The sequence below is a fragment of the Vitis riparia genome, chromosome 10, assembly GCF_004353265.1.
Source record: "Vitis riparia cultivar Riparia Gloire de Montpellier isolate 1030 chromosome 10, EGFV_Vit.rip_1.0, whole genome shotgun sequence".
Classification (NCBI taxonomy): domain Eukaryota; kingdom Viridiplantae; phylum Streptophyta; class Magnoliopsida; order Vitales; family Vitaceae; genus Vitis; species Vitis riparia.
Window position 1 is genome coordinate 6,439,892 of NC_048440.1, and position 18,777 is coordinate 6,458,668.

Below are 18,777 nucleotides of genomic sequence, written 5' to 3' on the forward strand. Positions count from 1 at the left end.
TTCACCCTAATTATAACTGATGGCAACAACACAAAAGGTCATTTATTTCCCTTTTTGTTTTTTCGGCTTTAGTGGGATGTGTAAGGGAAAAACGTGGCTTAATCATAAGTTCATAACTACAATCTAATTTAAATGCTATATACCTAATTGATGTATCATTTCTTTAAGTACGTCTTAAAATATATTAATTTTAGGATTGATTGTATGACCTAAATAATGGACTGCGGAATATATTAGAAACTAATTAAATATATTAGACATATATAAATATAGATAAGAATAAATTAAAAATTAATATTTTAATTCATAAATTGTACAAAAAATCAAATATTTCTTATCAAAGTTGTGCTTTGGGAGTCTTGAGGGATAAAATCATCTATGAATTTTGAAAAAAAAAAGGGATGTACTTTATTTATTTGTTATAGAAGTTAATAGAAACTAAACCTCCCACACCGATCGAGTTTATTAACTTTCTCCATGTGTAAACGACTTCAGAGTAAAGAAAATTTAATGTGTTTGGTCCATTCATTGATAGTAGAAAGTGACCTAAAATGATATGAGACCTAAGGCATTGAATTCTTTAATGGTCTAACCGTTTTATAAAATACTTGAAAGTCCAAAAATGTTCACTCTACACTAATTTCCACAAACTGAAGTGGGTGAAAAAAGAATTAATAGAAGTGACAGGGGTTAGTGACTGACTTGGTGTTGTGCTTCTATATGAATGAATGATTCCCACCTGGAACTCACCATTCCAAGGTTCTGAAGTTTCTCTCCTCTGCGGACCCAGCACCTGTCTCTCTGTCTTTGGTCTGTATCATTTTAATTTAATTTTATTGCGAAGAAAAGTCTGTTTTACCTTTATGGTGATTGGATGATCAGCTGGTGTTTTCGGAAGGGAGACACACATATTTGTAAACTTAGATATATATATAGAGATATATCTCTTCAGTTTGCTGAGTTAGAAAATGTGGAGGCTCAAGGTTGCAGATGGAGGCAATGATCCCTACATCTACAGCACCAACAACTTCGTGGGAAGACAGATATGGGAGTTTGATCCTGATTATGGAACTCCAGAAGAGCGAGCTGCGGTCGAAGCAGCTCGTGAGAACTTCTGGAAAAACCGATATCAGGCTAAGCCCAGCAGCGACCTCCTTTGGCGGATGCAGGTGATTTGATCCCATCTATCTCAAGTCTTGATATCACAACAGATATTGATCTGTCATCTGCGTCCTAGATTGCAGTTTTACACTTAATATACATGTCTTCCATGCATACATACTTGTTTGATTATAGGTGATGATTTGCATGAAAAAATGAACCCAAGAAAGAGCAAGACATGGGGTCCTCTTTAGAATCTTGTTTTCACCTCCAAACAAATCAATTGGTCATTGTTTTTCACAATCAATTTTCCTAAAAGTTTAAATTTATAGGATTTGTACCCACGCTCATGTATATGTAGCACTCTCTATGCAAAGCCAAAAAAATGACTTTTAAAGGGAAAAAATAGAAGACGCTACCACTTTGCTATATGTTAACTTTATTCATTTTTGCTCCCTGATATATATATATATATTCTCATATTTTGCCCCCCTTCACTTCATTTCCTAGCTATACTGCTCCTCAGCATGTGTAGCCTCCTATTTTTGGCTTGCACGTAGACTTTTTAATAAATTGGGAAAAGAACATGCTGGTGAACACTTGACCTCCCATCAAATGAGGTGACCACATAAGAAGACCATATGAGGTTCAGCTCCTACCAAATGAGGCTATGATATCATAAAGGAGAAAAAAAAAAAAAATATGTATTACGGATACTATAAGCGTGGTTTATAATATCAATAAATACAAATATATTAATATTTAGATTTTATGGATATATCGGAAATATTAGAGAAATATCAGTGGATAGTTTGAAAGAAATATTAATGAGATGAAAATTATTTAAAATTCATGAAAATATTTGGAAAAACTCCCAAAAAAATGATAAAATAAATAAAAATACACATGTTAAAGTTATTTTGTAAATGTAATTAACACATGTATGGTTAAAGAGAAAAATATTGGTGAACGAGGATATACGAGTCTTAATATATAATTTATTATTTAACTTATCAAATTAATTTAAATTTATTAAATATTAGAACTTCATTATTTTTTTTTATATTTTAGTATTTTTTTTAATAAATTTATATTTTTAATATTTTAAAATAAAAATATTCAAAATTAAAAGGATAAATACAAAAAATTTAAAAGTAAAGTGATAGTAATTAATTTTTTAAAATATGATTAATGAGATACATGATAATACATTTAATATTAAAATTATAATTTATTTAATTCAAATGCATTTAATAATGTAAAATAAATGATGACGCATATATGATTTGTTTAATGTATATATTTTTTATATTTAATTATCATATCAATGATATAAAAAAGTCTTGTTAAGAAAATTATAATGTTGGTTTTTATACTTTTATAATAAATTAAATAAAATTTAAAATAAAATAATTAGATTTTTTTTAATAATAAACTTTAATATATTTAAATTAAATATATATTAACAAAAGTGAGCTTGGCCAGTGGTAGCCAAATTTCAACCCAAACATTTCGGCTTGAGTTCGATTCCCGGTAAGCTTGCCACATTTCAAACCATGACTACAAGTAGGTGATTTTGGGTCTTGCCCTAGGTTGAGAGACCATCAACCAGATAGTTCAATAATGAGAGTGAGACCTATTGTAAAATCGAGTTTTGATATCATGTTGAACAATCAATTTCTTAAAAACTTAAGTTTATAGGATTTCGACTCATAATAAATATTATGCACATTAACAATTGTTACACCTATCTTGACTCTAATAGTCCCACCTAGCTTGGAACAATTGTACGAATAGATGTTTACTATTAAGGTTAATTTACTTTTTCTTTTCTTTTAAACTTGTTCTTCACTAACTCCCATTTCATTTGGCCTAAAAAAAAAAAAAAAAATTGTAGTTTTTGAGAGAGAAGAATTTCAAACAAACAATACCACAAGTGAAGGTTGGGGATGGTGAAGCAATTACATATGAGACAACCACAATAACACTGAGAAGGGGTGCACATTTCTTTTCAGCCTTGTAGGCAAGTGATGGCCATTGGCCTGCAGAAAATTCTGGCCCATTGTATTTCCTTCCTCCTCTAGTGAGTCTACTCAACATCTTCTCACCCTCCTCAAAATCATGAATATAGACCATTTTAACAGCCATTCTCAATGGCATAATTTCATGGAAAATGCAGGTCATGTGTCTATACATTACAGGGCATCTTGACATTGTATTCCCCGAAGAATTTCTTAAAGAAATTCTTCGCTACCTATACTGCCATCAGGTACATATATTTTGAACCTAGTCATCATCCTAACCTCATAAATGGGCTTGGAGCTTTAAAGTAAGAAAATGGCTTATGCACATTGCATAATGAAGATGGTGGGTGGGGATTTCATATTGAGGGACAAAGCACCATGTTTTGTACAACCCTCAGCTACATTTGTATGCGTATCCTTGGAGAAGGGCGAGATGGTGGAAGAGACGATGCTTGTGCAAAACATTTCATATCCGGATATCTCACAGCCGAATGGGAGAGGAAGACGTTTCAACTTCTCCGGTCAGACATATCCAGATCCTCTGATAGCGCTTACCCAGAGAGTTTTTCTCTCAGTATACAGTGTCGCGGTGTTCTCCTGAAGCTTCCTGATATTTCCGACCGACATCTTGAGATATTTTGCTTTAGATATTTGTTGTCTAAATCCCCAAAGTCTCCTTGTAACCCACCTATCATAGGATTCCTTAGTCTTTAAGTAAGAACAAAGGGGTGAATAACCGGAGATGAATAGTTTGTAATTGGGTGGAGAATTTTATGATGTAATCGGTGGAAGAAAGAAATATATTTTACCGAGCACTTGCTCTGTTTTTTTTCATATATTTGTTTTCTCGTTAGTTTTCTTACTAGCCAAACAAGCTCTGAGGAAGTTTCCTCAGAGAATGAGTGGCTAGACTTTTAGTTCCTTGGAGTTAAGGTTGCCGGGAAAGGTTCCAAGTGCAAGAATTTATAGCTTTGTGGTTTCAGCCATTAATGAAGAGAAAGTGTGATCCTTTAATGATTTCTATGTTTTTAGTTAACTTAAAACGCCTTCAATTCACTTAAGCCAACACCTGGTAAGGCAAGTGATCTCCGTCCATGGAGAGGCACTAGTTTACCTCTAGCGAGCTTTTAGGAAGTGACTTGAAGGTAGGATTTTCTAGAATTGCCAACACTTGGTAAGCTTTTGGACTCCAAGGAGGCATCCATTAGTTATCTCTTGCGAGCTTGAGAAGGGAAGTCCAAAGTTAAAGATCACCTTGAATGGCAAAAGCTAGGTGAGAGGCATGAGCCATTGCAAGTTGCATCAGTGAGAGGGAACTGGAGCTGAAATCCATTTAAAGGATGCATCTGTACAACACCAGTTAGAGAATCGACTATATGTTAATGCTCTAATGCGAGGAAACGAACCAAATGACCGGAGCTCTGTTTTTGCATAAGAAACCTCCCCTGTGAACCCAAACCTCCAAGGAATGTTTTTCTTCATAAGTAATTTCCATTACTTTCTTTTTAGTTAGCTTTAAACAAAACCTCATTTAAACAAAGTTTGTGTTTTATTTCTTAAGCTAACCTTGAAATGAAAAAGCACCAATTTAACTTTGAATTGGTATCAGTTGTGAGTTGAAAACCCTTCCCAGTGAACGATCCTAGAGTCACTATGCTATATTAGCTAAAGCTATCCTAATGCATGGTGATATAGGTTATAAATTTTGTTGATTACTCTCTCAATCAAAGAGTACTAGCTTGACATGAATCAGCTGAGACACCAATTGGGAATGAATCAAATGGCGTCGTTGCCGGGGAAGGTGCCAACTTCATACACTACAAGAAAAAAGGTCATTGTTGACATATATTATCTTGACTTAAGGTGATATGTGTCAATGTTGCTTACTTTAATGAACAACTATGACATATACAACTTGTTTAAACCAATAATGACATATATAAAATTTGTTGAATTCTTTCATGACTTATATAATAGAATCTTGACAGATAATTTATAAGTCAATGTATTCAAGATACTTAAATAAAAGCAATAATGATAATAATTTGTTTGATATGTGTATATCTAATTTACTTACTAAGTATTATAAATTGAAGTGACAACAATCAATTTTGATTAAGGAAGTTAATATTTAATAAATTTTTTTAGTAATGTTAATATCAATTTTCATTATGAGTTTAATATATAAAAATTATTATCGGAAGATGAAATAAAGAATACTATTTTTAATTTATTGAAAAAGGACATGCGTGGTATTTTGGAATTTGTTATAAAGTCCTATAAAAAGAGAAAGGAAGGGACAGAAAGACATATTTCATACTTCAACAAGCCTTTACCATTTTCTTTACTGAAAACCTTAAATTTTCACTCTCCATTGAAAACCCTAACTTTTGGAAAACAAGAAAGAAGAGAGAAAGAAGGGAGAGAGCCACCGTTCTTAGAGAGAAAGAAGAGAAGAGAAAAATGCAGGTTTTTTTTCATCTTGCCCAGATTTCATCAAAGGTCTGATCCCACTTCGTCCGTGGTCCGATCGAGCTAAATTTTGGAGGAAAGTTTCATGACTCATTCATCTTCAATCTGAACGGTGAGGATCGGATTTGGAGTTTTGAAAAGTCATTAGAAAGAAAGAGGAGAAGAGAGAAAAACGCAGGTTTTTCTCATCATACCCAGATTTGATCAAATGTCCGATCCCGCTTTTTCCGTGGTCGGATCGAGTTGAAATTTGGAGAAGAGGTTCGTGGCTCATGTATCTTCAATATGAACGGTGGAGATTGGATTTGGAGTTTCGGACAGTCATTAGAAAGAAAGAGGAGAAGAGAGAAAAACGCAGGTTTTTTACATCATGCCCAGATGTCATCAAAGGTACAATGCCACTTTGTCCATGGTCTGATCGAGCTGAAATTTGCAGGAGAGGTTCACAACTCATTAATCTTCAATTTGAATGGTGAAGATCGGATTTAGAGTTTTGGAAAGTCATCTTTCGGCCAAAAATAGAACCTTTGTTTTGGTGGGCTTTTCTCTCCGAACTGTTTTGATCATTAGCTTTGATCGAGGTCAATTCGTGGTCCGATTGAGTTGCAATTTTAGGAGCACGTTTAGGACGCATTGATCTTCATTCTAACAAAAGATCCTTCACATTTGTTGTAGCAACCTTAACAGAAGATCAAGTTAACATTGATATATGATCAAAAAATCTTGACATATGTTGAATCCAACCTTGACAAAAGTGAAAGAAACATTGACATATGTCATAGTAACAAAGATTTGATCATTGGTAGAAATAGAAACAACCTTGACATATGTAAATGTCAAGGTAGATTTAAACTTTTCTTGACACTAGCATAGATGACATATATAAATAGTAACATACCTTGACAGATATACCCTACCTTGATGGTGAAAAACTGTCAACGAAAGGTTTTTTTCTTGTAGTGATAGTGATATTATTTCAGGGTACTTGTGGTTTTCATCACAAGTTTGGTGAATTTTCCTTCATTTGACTAACTCTTTTAGTTGTTTCTTTTACTCGTTTATATTCTAGCATAGCTTTTAATTTAGTTTTAGTTAATCGAACTCTTTTTGGTAGTTTTGTTTTTGTTTTTCTCTCTTTGTTACAGTTGATACTAGTTGTGTATGCCAAAGTGGATACGAGATTGTGGAGGAAGGCTTGTTAAACTGGAAACACCTCATAACAAGGAGTTGGAAGTAATCTTGAACATCATGGAAACTACACCTCAGGATCAGCATAGTCACCATGATCATCAGGACAATCCCAATGAATTCAGATCAATGAGGGACTGTATGCATCCACCTCGTATGAGTGCACCATCATGTATAGTGCCCCCTACAGAGCAGCTAGTGATCAGACCCCATATTGTGCCACTTCTGCCAACTTTCCATGGAATGGAAAGTGAGAATCCCTATGCCCATATCAAGGAATTTGAAGATGTTTGTAATACATTCCGAGAGGGAGGAGCTTCTATCGACCTGATGAGGCTTAAACTATTTCCTTTTACTTTAAACGATAAGGCCAAGATTTGGCTTAATTCTTTAAGGCCAAGGAGTATCCGTTCTTGGACTGATTTACAAGCTGAATTCCTCAAGAAGTTTTTTCCTACTCATAGAACAAATAGCTTGAAAAGGCAAATTTCAAACTTCTCAACTAAAGAGAATGAGAAATTCTATGAGTGTTGGGAAAGATACATGGAAGCCATTAATGCTTGTCCTCACCATGGCTTTGATACATGGCTGTTGGTGAGTTATTTCTATGATGAGATGTCTTCCTCAATGAAGCAACTCCTCGAAACAATGTGTGGAGGGGATTTCATGAGTAAGAATCCTGAGGAAGCTATGGATTTCTTGAGTTATGTAGCTGAAGTCTCAAGGGGATGGGATGAACCGCATAGAGGAGAAGTGGGAAAGATGAAGTCTCAACCAAATGCTCTTCATGCTAAGGCTGGGATGTACACCTTGAATGAAGATGTTGATATGAAAGCAAAATTTGCAGCTATGACAAGAAGAGTGGAAGAGCTAGAACTGAAAAAGATGCATGAAGTGCAAGCTGTTGCTGAAACACCAGTGCAAGTAAAGCCATGTTCTATTTGTCAATCTTATGAACACTTGGTGGAGGAGTGCCCTACAATTCCAATTGCTAGAGAAACGTTTGGAGAACAAGCAAATGTCATTGGACAATTCAAGCCCAATAGCAATGCTTCATATGGCAATACTTACAACTCAAGTTGGAGGAATCATCCAAATTTTTCATGGAAGCCAAGAGCACCTCAGTACCAACAGCTGGCTCAACCATCTCAACCATCCCAACAAGCTTCAAGTCTTGAACAAGCAATAGTGAATCTCAGCAAGGTTGCGGGAGATTTTGTTGGAGAACAAAAATCCATCAATTCTCAACTCAGTCAAAGAATTGACAGTGTAGAGAATACTTTGAATAAAATGATGGATGGGATGCAAAATGACTTATCTCAGAAGATAGATAATCTCCAATACTCAATTTCAAGGCTCACTAATTTGAACACAGTGCAAGAGAAGGGTAGATTTCCTTCTCAACCTCACCAAAACCCCAAGGGTACCCACAAAGTGGAAACTCATGAGGGAGAATCTTCACATGTGAGAGATGTTAAAGCCTTGATCACTCTAAGGAGTGGTAAAAAGGTTGAGTCACCAACACCCAAGCCATATGTTGAAGAGAAAGAAGAAGAAGAGACAAAGAAGAGGGAGGAAATGAAAGGAAAGAAGAAAGATATCAGTGAAGAGAAGGAGGACCGTGATTCAACAATGAATGCAAATCCGAAGAAAGAGCTTATTAAGGAAGAATTGATGAAGAAACTCACATCTCCACCTTTTTCCTCAAGCTTTGCATGAGAAAAAGGGGATAAAAAATGCATCAGAAATCCTTGAAGTATTGAGGCAAGTGAAGGTCAACATTCCATTGCTGGACATGATTAAGCAAGTTCCATCATATGCAAAGTTCCTAAAGGACCTGTGTACTATCAAAAGAGGGTTGAATGTGAATAAAAAAACCTTCTTGACTGAACAAGTAAGTGCCATCATACAATGCAAATCTCCTTTGAAGTACAAAGATCCGGGATGTCCTACCATTTCAGTCATGATTGGAGGAAAGGTAGTGGAAAAAGCTTTGTTAGATTTGGGAGCAAGTGTGAATTTGCTACCATACTCTGTTTATAAGCAATTGGGACTTGGTGAATTAAAGCCAACATCAATCACTCTATCTTTAGCTGATAGGTCAGTGAAAATTCCAAGGGGGATAATTGAGGATGTTTTAGTTCAAGTTGATAATTTCTACTATCCAGTAGATTTTGTTGTTCTTGATACTGATCCTTTAGTTAAGGAAGCTAATTATGTTCCTATCATCCTTGGAAGGCCATTTCTTGCTACTCCAAATGCAATCATAAATTGTAGAAATGGACTTATGCAACTCACTTTTGGCAACATGACACTTGAGCTTAATATCTTTCATATGTCAAAGAAGCTAATTACTCCGGAAGAAGAAGAAGGTCCAGAAGAGGTATGCATTATTGACACTCTAGTGGAGGAACATTGTAATCAGAATATGCAAGACGAGTTGAATGAAAGTCTTGAGGATCTTGAAGAAGGGTTGTCTGAACCCGCTGATGTCCTTGCTACTCTACAAGGTTAGAGGAGAAAAGAAGAGATCCTACCTTTATTCAATAAAGAGGAGGGACAAGATGATGTAACAGAAGAATTTCCGAAGCTCAATTTGAAACCTCTGCCCATGGAGTTAAAATATATATACCTGGAAGAAAATAACCAATGTCTTGTTGTTATATCTTCATCTCTTACCGGTCATCAGGAGATTTCTCTACTTGAAGTTCTTAAGAGGTGCAAGAAAGCAATAGGATGGCAAATATCTGACTTGAAAGGAATCAGTCCTTTGGTTTGTACACATCACATATATATGGAGGAAGAAACTAAACCAATTCGTCAACCTCAAAGAAGATTGAATCCTCATTTACAAGAAGTGGTGCGAACTGAGGTACTGAAGCTACTCCAAGCGGGTATTATTTATCCCATATCTGACAGCCCTTGGGTGAGTCCTACTCAAGTGGTACCAAAGAAGTCAGGGATTATTGTGGTTCAGAATGAAAAAGGAGAAGAAATTGCTACATGCCTAACTTCAGGTTGGAGGGTGTGTATTGATTATAGGAAATTGAATGCTGATACAAGGAAAGATCATTTTCCACTCCCGTTTATTAATCAGGTGCTGGAAAGAGTCTCTGGCCATCCTTTCTATTATTTCTTGGACGGGTACTTAGGGTATTTCCAAATTGAAATTGATGTTGAAGATCAGGAGAAGACCACTTTCACACGTCCGTTTGGAACATACGCCTATAGAAGAATGCCTTTTGGTTTATGCAATGCACCTGCAACATTCCAAAGATGTATGCTTAGTATCTTCAGTGATATGGTGGAGCGAATTATGGAGGTTTTCATGGATGACATCACCATATATGGAGGTACATTTGAAGAATGCTTAGTAAATTTGGAAGCGGTTCTTAAAAGATGCATTGAAAAAGACTTGGTACTCAACTAGGAAAAATGCCATTTTATGGTACGCCAAGGAGTTGTCCTTGGCCATATCATCTTCGAAAAAGGCATTGAATTTGATAAAGCAAAGGTGGAACTTATTGCCAAATTGCCATCCCCAACCACTGTAAAAGGAGTAAGGCAATTTCTTGGCTATGCAGGGTTCTACAGGAGATTTATACAAGACTTCTCTAAGCTTTCAAGGCCCCTTTGTGAACTTTTAGCTAAAGATGCTAAGTTTGTCTGGGATGAGAGGTGTCAAAAGAGTTTTGATCAACTGAAGCAATTTTTGACAACCACTCCAATAGTAAGGGCTCCTAACTGGCAATTACCCTTTGAAGTAATGTGTGATGCCATTGACTTTGCTATAGGAGTTGTACTTAGCCAAAGAGAATATGGGAAGCCCTATGTGATCTACTATGCAAGCAAAACATTGAATGAGGCTCAAAGAAACTACACGACTATAGAGAAAGCTGTGGTGTTTGCTTTAGACAAGTTTCGTGCTTACTTGGTAGGGTCTTTCATCATTATTTTCACTGACCATTCGGCCTTAAAGTATTTATTGACGAAGCAAGATGCAAAAGCAAGGTTGATTAGATGGATTCTTTTGTTACAAGAGTTTGATCTCCAAATCAGAGACAAGAAAGGGGTGGAGAATGTGGTAGTTGACCACCTTTCAAGGTTGGCTATAGCACATAATTCCCATGTATTACCTATTAATGATGACTTTCTTGAGGAATCACTTATGTTGCTAGAGAAAGCTCCTTGGTATGCTCATATTGCTAACTATTTGGTTACTGGTGAAGTTCCAAGTGAGTGGAAAGCGCAAGACAGGAAGTACTTCTTTGCAAAGATTCATGCTTATTATTGGGAAGAGCCCTTCCTTTTCAAGTATTGTGCAGATCAGATCATAAGGAAGTGTGTCCCTGAAGAAGAGCAACAAGGGATCCTTAGCCATTGCCATGAGAATACCTGTGGAGGCCACTTTGCCTCTCAGAAAACAGCCATGAAGGTCTTGCAATTAGGGTTTACTTGGCCATCGCTTTTCAAAGATTCCCACATCATGTGTAGGAGTTGTGATAGATGCCAAAGACTCGGGAAGCTTACAAGAAGAAACCAAATGCCCATGAACCCCATCCTTATAGTTGATCTTTTTGATGTTTGGGGTATTGACTTCATGGGACCTTTCCCAATGTCTTTTGGTAACTCTTATATATTGGTGGGGGTGGACTATGTTTCCAAATGGGTGGAGGAAATCCCCTGTAAACATAATGATCACAGGGTGGTTCTCAATTTCTTAAGGAGAACATCTTCTCAAGATTTGGGGTGCCCAAGGCCATAATCAGTGATGGAGGTACTCATTTTTGCAACAAACCTTTTGAAACCCTATTAGCCAAGTATGGAGTGAAGCATAAGGTAGCTACACCTTATCATCCTCAAACTTTCGGGCAAGTGGAGCTAGCAAACAGGGAAATAAAAAACATACTGATGAAAGTGGTGATTACAAGCAGAAAAGATTGGTCTATTAAGCTACATGATTCATTATGGGCATATAGAACAACTTATAAGACTATTCTTGGCATGTCCCCCTATCGTCTCGTCTACGGCAAAGCGTGCCACCTCCTTGTGGAAGTTGAATATAAGGCTTGGTGGGCAATCAAGAGGTTGAACATGGACTTGATCAGAGCTGGGGCAAAGAGGTGCTTAGACCTTAATGAGATGGAGGAATTAAGAAATGATGCTTACATCAATTCCAAAGTTGGAAAACAGAGGATGAAGAAGTGGCATGATCAACTAATCTCCAACAAAGAAATGCGGAAAGGACAAAGAGTCCTACTCTATGACTCAAGGCTCCATATCTTTCTAGGGAAGCTCAAGTCAAGGTGGATAGGTCCTTTCATTATTCACCAAGTACATCTTAATGGAGTGGTGGAATTACTAAATTCCAATGGCATAGACACCTTTAGAGTCAATGGTCATCGCCTCAAGCCATTCATTGAGCCGTTCAAGCCAGAAAATGAGGAAATCAACCTCCTTGAGCCACAAAATCCTGATCAGAGAAGGGTTAGATGGACTTGGTTTCACCAAAGTCCATAATTTTGTTAAATATAAGTTTTGTAAATTATTTGATTATAATTTTGGCCTTAAATTATGTTAATTGTAACTAACTTTTTGAATTATTAAAATCAAGAGGAATTGTAAGAAAATCGAAAGAAGCTGCTCTCTGCTCCTCAGAGCCATCACAAGCCCCTCCTTTTGTTGATCAGCCTTTGCCTCATTAGGAGCCTCCTACAGGAGAGGCAGCTGAGCCATCATTTCCACAACATCACTCCACGTCACTCAGGAGGTACCACTTCCTCCCTATTTTTCAATCGCTTTTGTCACATTGAGGACAATGTTCAGCTTGGTTGGGGGGAGAGTTGAGGAAGGAAATTTTTGTTATAAATGCTAAGTTATTTTGGTAATTTAGTTGCTTTTTGCTTAATTTTAAAATTTTTAAGTTTTTATTCTACTCTCCATGGTTATTAAGGAAAAATTTTCAAAATGAAATGAGAGAAATTGAATTTTTGTTTTTCATTTGACTTAGAGTTTGGATTATGCTTACTAAAGTTGATGAATTGTTGAAACTTCTATTGAATTCAACCTTAGTTCTTCCACTTTAAGCTATACACACACTGTACACACTAGGTTCCGATTATAAGATGAAAAACTATTTCCCTCTTGACTTAGGAAAATTTTAGACTTGGTACCTTTGACCTCATTTAATAGTGTTGGGACACCTTATAAAAGGCCAATGAGCCTTTGAAAAAAAATATATATATTTTACTTGCCTTGAAACCTGAGCAAGGTCTGAGGGGTATATGGTGAAAATCTTTAAAACCTAGTGCCCTAAGCCTTCATTGGTTGGGAGTCACTGACCTCAATGCTCGTTACAAGGGTGGATAGGTGGATTTTAACATACTGTAGGTGCTTGGGTATTAAAATTCATTCTCAAAAGTCCGAGGTAAAATCCGAGTTAGTGGTTGAAAGATCCTTAAAACTTGATTCCCTAAACCTTAATTGGTTAGGAGTCATCGATGGACCCCCGTTACATAGACAATTTAGAAAAGAATACCTTTAAGCTTTGTACTCCTACAATGAAAAAAAATTTGTGAGAAAAGAGGTGTGTTCTTAGCCCATTGGAGGTTGATCAGTTTGCTAAGCTTTGAAAAAGAACTAGGTTGGGGGGAGAGATTAGTTCAACATACTATATTCGGAAACTAATAAATAACACTTAGATTTTTGTGGAAGAGTAAGGTTTGATGACCCTTTGGGAGTGGAAACTCTTCTAAAGCTTAAATTTGCATAATGCCTTCTCTTTAAGAATTGTGATTAGACAAGTTATTTAATAACTCTTGTTGAAGTTTGAGTTTTATTTCTTTAATATTCCATGTGAGAGTTAGATCATCATGCCACTTGAAAATTGTTTTTTGATCAGCATGATGTTGTAAATTATAGTACTGTTTATTTTTATTTTTCTCTCCTTCATTGCTAAGGGACTAGCAATATGTCGATTGGGGAGAGTGATTACTACTCAAAAAGTGTTATTTCATAGCTTGTAATTAACTCTTTTAAACACTTTTGAGTAGTAGTTATCACCTTTTAACCCAATTAACATATTAAGGACCCTTGCAATCAATTCTAATAAAATTGTGTTAAGTTTTGGTGTTTTGATAGTTTTTTTATCACCAAAGCAATCCGAGATTGAGGAGAGTTCTTTGAAATCCATGGTAAAGATGTCCGAACAGGGCGTCCGGACAGGATGGCGGCGGAACATGGTCTGTGGCAGGCTGTCCGAATGACGTAGCAAGGCTTGCTCACATTAAGTCAATGATCCGGACAACATATCCGGATAGGATATGCTATCGTCCGGGTGTGATGTTCACGAGTGTCGTGTGCTTCTCCCTGAGGGAGTCCGGATAGGGGAGTACACCACATGTTCTCTTGAGGAATCCGGATGGAGTTGATCCGGATAGCCTTGCGCACTCCGTGTCATCCGGGAGAGGGGTCCCTACACCTTGCACACACAGACGGTTCCCTTGCGACGCGCGGAATAGCTCAGTCCACCCGGGGAAGAATTCCGTCCTCCGACATTTCATATCCGGATATCTCATAACCGGATGGGAGAGGAAGATGTTTCAACTTCTCCGGTCAGACATATCCGGATCCTCTGATAGCGCTTACCCGGAGAGTTTTTCTCTTAGTATACAGTGCCGCGGTGTTCTCCTGAAGCTTCCTGATATTTCCGAGCAACATCTTGAGATATTTTGCTTTAGATATTTGTTGTCTAAATCCCCAAAGTCTCCTTATAACCCACCTATCATAGGATTCCTTAGTCTTTAAGTAAGAACAAGGGGGCGAATAACCGGAGATGAATAGTTTGTAATTGGGTGGAGAATTTTATGATGTAATCGGTGGAAGAAAGAAATATATTTTACCGAGCACTTGCTCTGTTTTTTTTCATATATTTGTTTTCTCATTAGTTTTCTTACTAGCCAAACAAGCTCTGAGGAAGTTTCCTCAGAGAATGAGTGGCTAGACTTTTAGTTCCTTGGAGTTAAGGTTGCCGGGAAAGGTTCCAAGTGCAAGAATTTATAGCTTTGTGGTTTCAGCCATTAATGAAGAGAAAGCGTGATCCTTTAATGATTTCTATGTTTTTAGTTAACTTAAAACGCCTTCAATTCACTTAAGCCAACACCTGGTAAGGCAAGTGATCTCCGTCCATGGAGATGCACTAGTTTACCTCTAGCGAGCTTTTGGAAAGTGACTTGAAGGTAGGATTTTCTAGAATTGCCAACACTTGGTAAGCTTTTGGACTCCAAGGAGGCATCCATTAGTTATCTCTTGTGAGTTTGAGAAGGGAAGTCCAAAGTTAAAGATCACCTTGAATGGCAAAAGCTAGGTGAGAGGCATGAGCCATTGCAAGTTGCATCAGTGAGAGGGAATTGGAGTTGAAATCCATTTAAAGGATGCATCTGTACAACACCGGTTAGAGAATCGACTATATGTTAATTCTCTAATGCAAAGAAATGAACCAAATGACCGGAGCTCTGTTTTTGCATAAGAAACCTCCCCTGTGAACCTAAACCTCCAAGGAATGTTTTTCTTCATAAGTAATTTCCATTACTTTCTTTTTAGTTAGATTTAAACAAAACCTCATTTAAACAAAGTTTGTGTTTTATTTCTTAAGCTAACCTTGAAATGAAAAAGCACTAATTTAACTTTGAATTGGTATCAGTTGTAAGTTGAAAACCCTTCCCAGTGAACGATCCTAGAGCCACTATGCTATATTAGCTAAAGCTATCCTAATGCATGGTGATATAGGTTATAAATTTTGTTGATTACTATCTCAATCAAAGAGCACCAGCTGGACATGAATCAGCTGAGACACCAATTGGGAACGAATCATTGGACCTGCACTCAAGAAAGGGCATGAATTCATAAAGGAATCTCAAGTTTGATCTTGAATTCCATAGTTTATTTCTTTACTTCAACTAGAATCTACTTGGGTTTCTCATGGTCTATTTACTTCATACTGCCTGAAATCTTGAAGGTCAAGGACAATCCTTCTGGTGACTTTAAAAGCATGTACCACCACATTTCCAAGGGATCGTGGACATTCTCAGATCAGGATCATGGTTGACAAGTCTCTGATTGCACTGCAGAAGGTTTGAAGGTAACTCTTTTTGCTCAAACACTTCAATTGAGTTAGGGCTTGCAGATTAACTAAAGTTATGTGGTTTCTTACTGAAGTCCCCTCTTTGTCACAGTGTTGTCTCCTCTTTTCAATGATGGCACCAGAAATTGTTGGTTTGAAGATGGAACTTGAATGACTATTTGATTCTGTCAACATCCTGCTTTCGCTGCAGGTGAGAATCATCTTCCTTATGCCATTTCCATGGTTGTCCCCTTCACAAAATAGGTCATAACTTCGTAGTAGCAATAACCCCCATTTTTTAAACCACGGTAGAGTAAAAATGGTGGTTTAGCTGCCTGGGAGCCTGTAGGAGCTTCAGAATGGTTGGAGGTAAATGACTTCAACATGTTTAAGTAATTTCAATATTTCTGCATTATCTCTCTCTCTTTCTCACTCTTTGTGTTCTTTGAATCTAAATCAATGCCAATCTCTTCTCTTTTCATCTACTTAACCCCACTGAATTTTTTATAGACATTATCATCGAGCATGAGTAAGATTCTTGATAACAGACCAACTTTCTTTTCTAACTTTGATAGCTTTAACGTCCTTGGAGACTAACAGAACAGTGATGTAGGTATGTTGAGTGCACTGCATCAGCCATTCAGGCTCTAGTTTTGTTTAAGAAGTTATACCCGGGACACAGGAACAAGGAGATAGACAATTTCATCACAAATGCTGCTAAGTACATTGAAGACATGCAAATGCTTGATGGCTCATGGTATGTTTCTCAACTCCACTATTATTATTTCACTAGGGAAATCTTTTTTTATATATGCAGTGCAGATCCATTTAAACAAAGAAACATTTCACCAGGTATGGCAATTGGGGAGTATGTTTCACCTATGGCTCATGGTTTGCACTTGGGGGCCTAGCAGCTGCTGGCAAGACTTACCACAACTGTCTTGCTATTGGTAGAGTTGTTGAGTTTCTACTCAAATCACAAAGAGATGATGGCGGTTGGGGAAAGAACTTTACTTCTTGCCCGGACAAGGTAATTTTTACATGCCACCCACTGCTCTATTTTCTGGTAGAAACATGGACAAAAACAAGTAATCCTTGTGCTTGGTGATATAGAAATATACACCTCTTAAAGGAAACAGGTCAAATTTGGTACAAACCGGGTGGGCTCTGATGGGGCTGCTTTCTTCTGGGCAAGTTAGTTTTTACAGTTCCATCATCAATAAGCTTACCTTGGTCTTCTACATTACTTTCACAATATGGCTTCTCCCCAAATATTTGAGTCTAACATTTCCTTTCTAACAGGCAGAGAGAGACCCTACACCCCTTCACAGGGCTGCAAAGCTGTTGATTAATTCCCAAATGGAAGATGGTGATTTTCCCCAACAGGTAGCTCACTTGGTTTTGGGAAATGGAAAATGATGTTCTTTTGTAGCTGACTATATATACTGGGTGGTAGTCTAACCATTTAATCATCAATTATCTATGGCAAGAAATCACTGGAGCCTTCATGAAGAACTGCATGTTACACTACGCAACTTATAGGAATACTTTTCCATTATGGGCTCTTTCACAGTATGTAAGTGGGTGTCATTGCCTTAAGGAAGGTTGCATTGCCATGCTGTTGAAGCATCTGTAGGAGAAAAGCTCAGATAATGTTGAGTAACGTTGAGGCCTTTGAGTAATGTCAAGTAAATGAAAGGTTTATCTATGCCACAATTAAGTACTTTGAAGAATAGTTTGTGCAAGAGAATAAAGCAATTACAGACCCTTATTAAATGAACATCATTGTGCAGAATATATATACAAAAACGGGTAGAAAATGAAAGACAAGTCAACTACTTCTGCTTAAGTTTAGCTAATCAATTCAATCGTGCTAATACAAATGGAAAGAATAAATCTTTTCCTATTTTATATTTTAAACAACAGTTGAATGATTATGCGAAAATAATCTAGCCATTGTTGGTTTAAGGGTATCGAAACAAAGGACTAGCCAAAAAGACACAAACAAAGAACATAATGAATAGTAAGAAAAACCTATCGGCTAAAGTGTGACAAACATTGTCCTTGAAATTGATCCACTCTCCTCGAAGACAAACTCGGTGCACTTGGGTACCAATGGTCTACCTCCAGGATTCCACAACCAAATCTCGCCTTGGGTGCACTCTATAAGCGAGATGTGTACAACTCAGGTTCTAAAAAAATTCCTCCAGATGGATGTATGAAAGGCTCTCTGAAAACTCTCTTAAAAATTGGTATTAAGAGAGTGAAAGGTGACCTGCTTTTATAGGCCACTAACATAGTCCCAATGGGACTCTACTTGTAATCAAAACATGACTCAAAGTGGAACGGGATTCTACTTATAAGTGGAATGAGACTCCACTAGCACAATCGTAATAGGACTCTTCCCAAAAATATAAGACTAATAGAATAAAATAAAATAAAAAAATTATATTGAATTTTTGTAAAAATTGGCCGAGATCGCACGCGCGTAGGATGCGTGTGCGAACGCGATGCGCATTAAGAAATTCTGACCCAACCAGCCCGAAGCCCCACTCAAATGGGCTTGGGCCCCATGGGCACGCGAGGCTCTCCCACACCTGTTCACAAACCCATTAGACTAAGGAAAGTGAGCTAGTTAATAAACCCACTAAAGATGTTCCTCTTTTTCCTATGTGGGACAAGCAAAAAAAAAAAAAAGTACTTTTCACATTTATACTCTTCCTACAACCATTGGCTCCTTCAATGAATATTCTGGTAGAGGGAAGATCCTTTGGAATAGCCTTGTTGTGTACCTACATTTTTCATGTGCATCCTCACTCGATGATGACTCGTTTTTTAGTGAAAAACTGATTTTTTAAAAAGGTGGAGTCA

General features: G+C 37.0%; 2 long non-coding RNA genes across 2 annotated transcripts; both read left to right on the plus strand.

The window, feature by feature from the left end:
• The first annotated feature begins 963 nt into the window (after positions 1–963).
• On the plus strand, positions 964–3,054 carry LOC117922833. The gene is made up of 2 exons (XR_004652561.1): positions 964–1,169; positions 2,999–3,054. It is a non-coding gene; the product is annotated as an uncharacterized LOC117922833 (long non-coding RNA).
• A 13,347-nt stretch (positions 3,055–16,401) lies between these two features.
• Positions 16,402–16,896, plus strand: LOC117923013. Its single transcript, XR_004652599.1, has 3 exons — positions 16,402–16,435; positions 16,520–16,663; positions 16,759–16,896. It is a non-coding gene; the product is annotated as an uncharacterized LOC117923013 (long non-coding RNA).
• Positions 16,897–18,777: the final 1,881 nt, after the last annotated feature.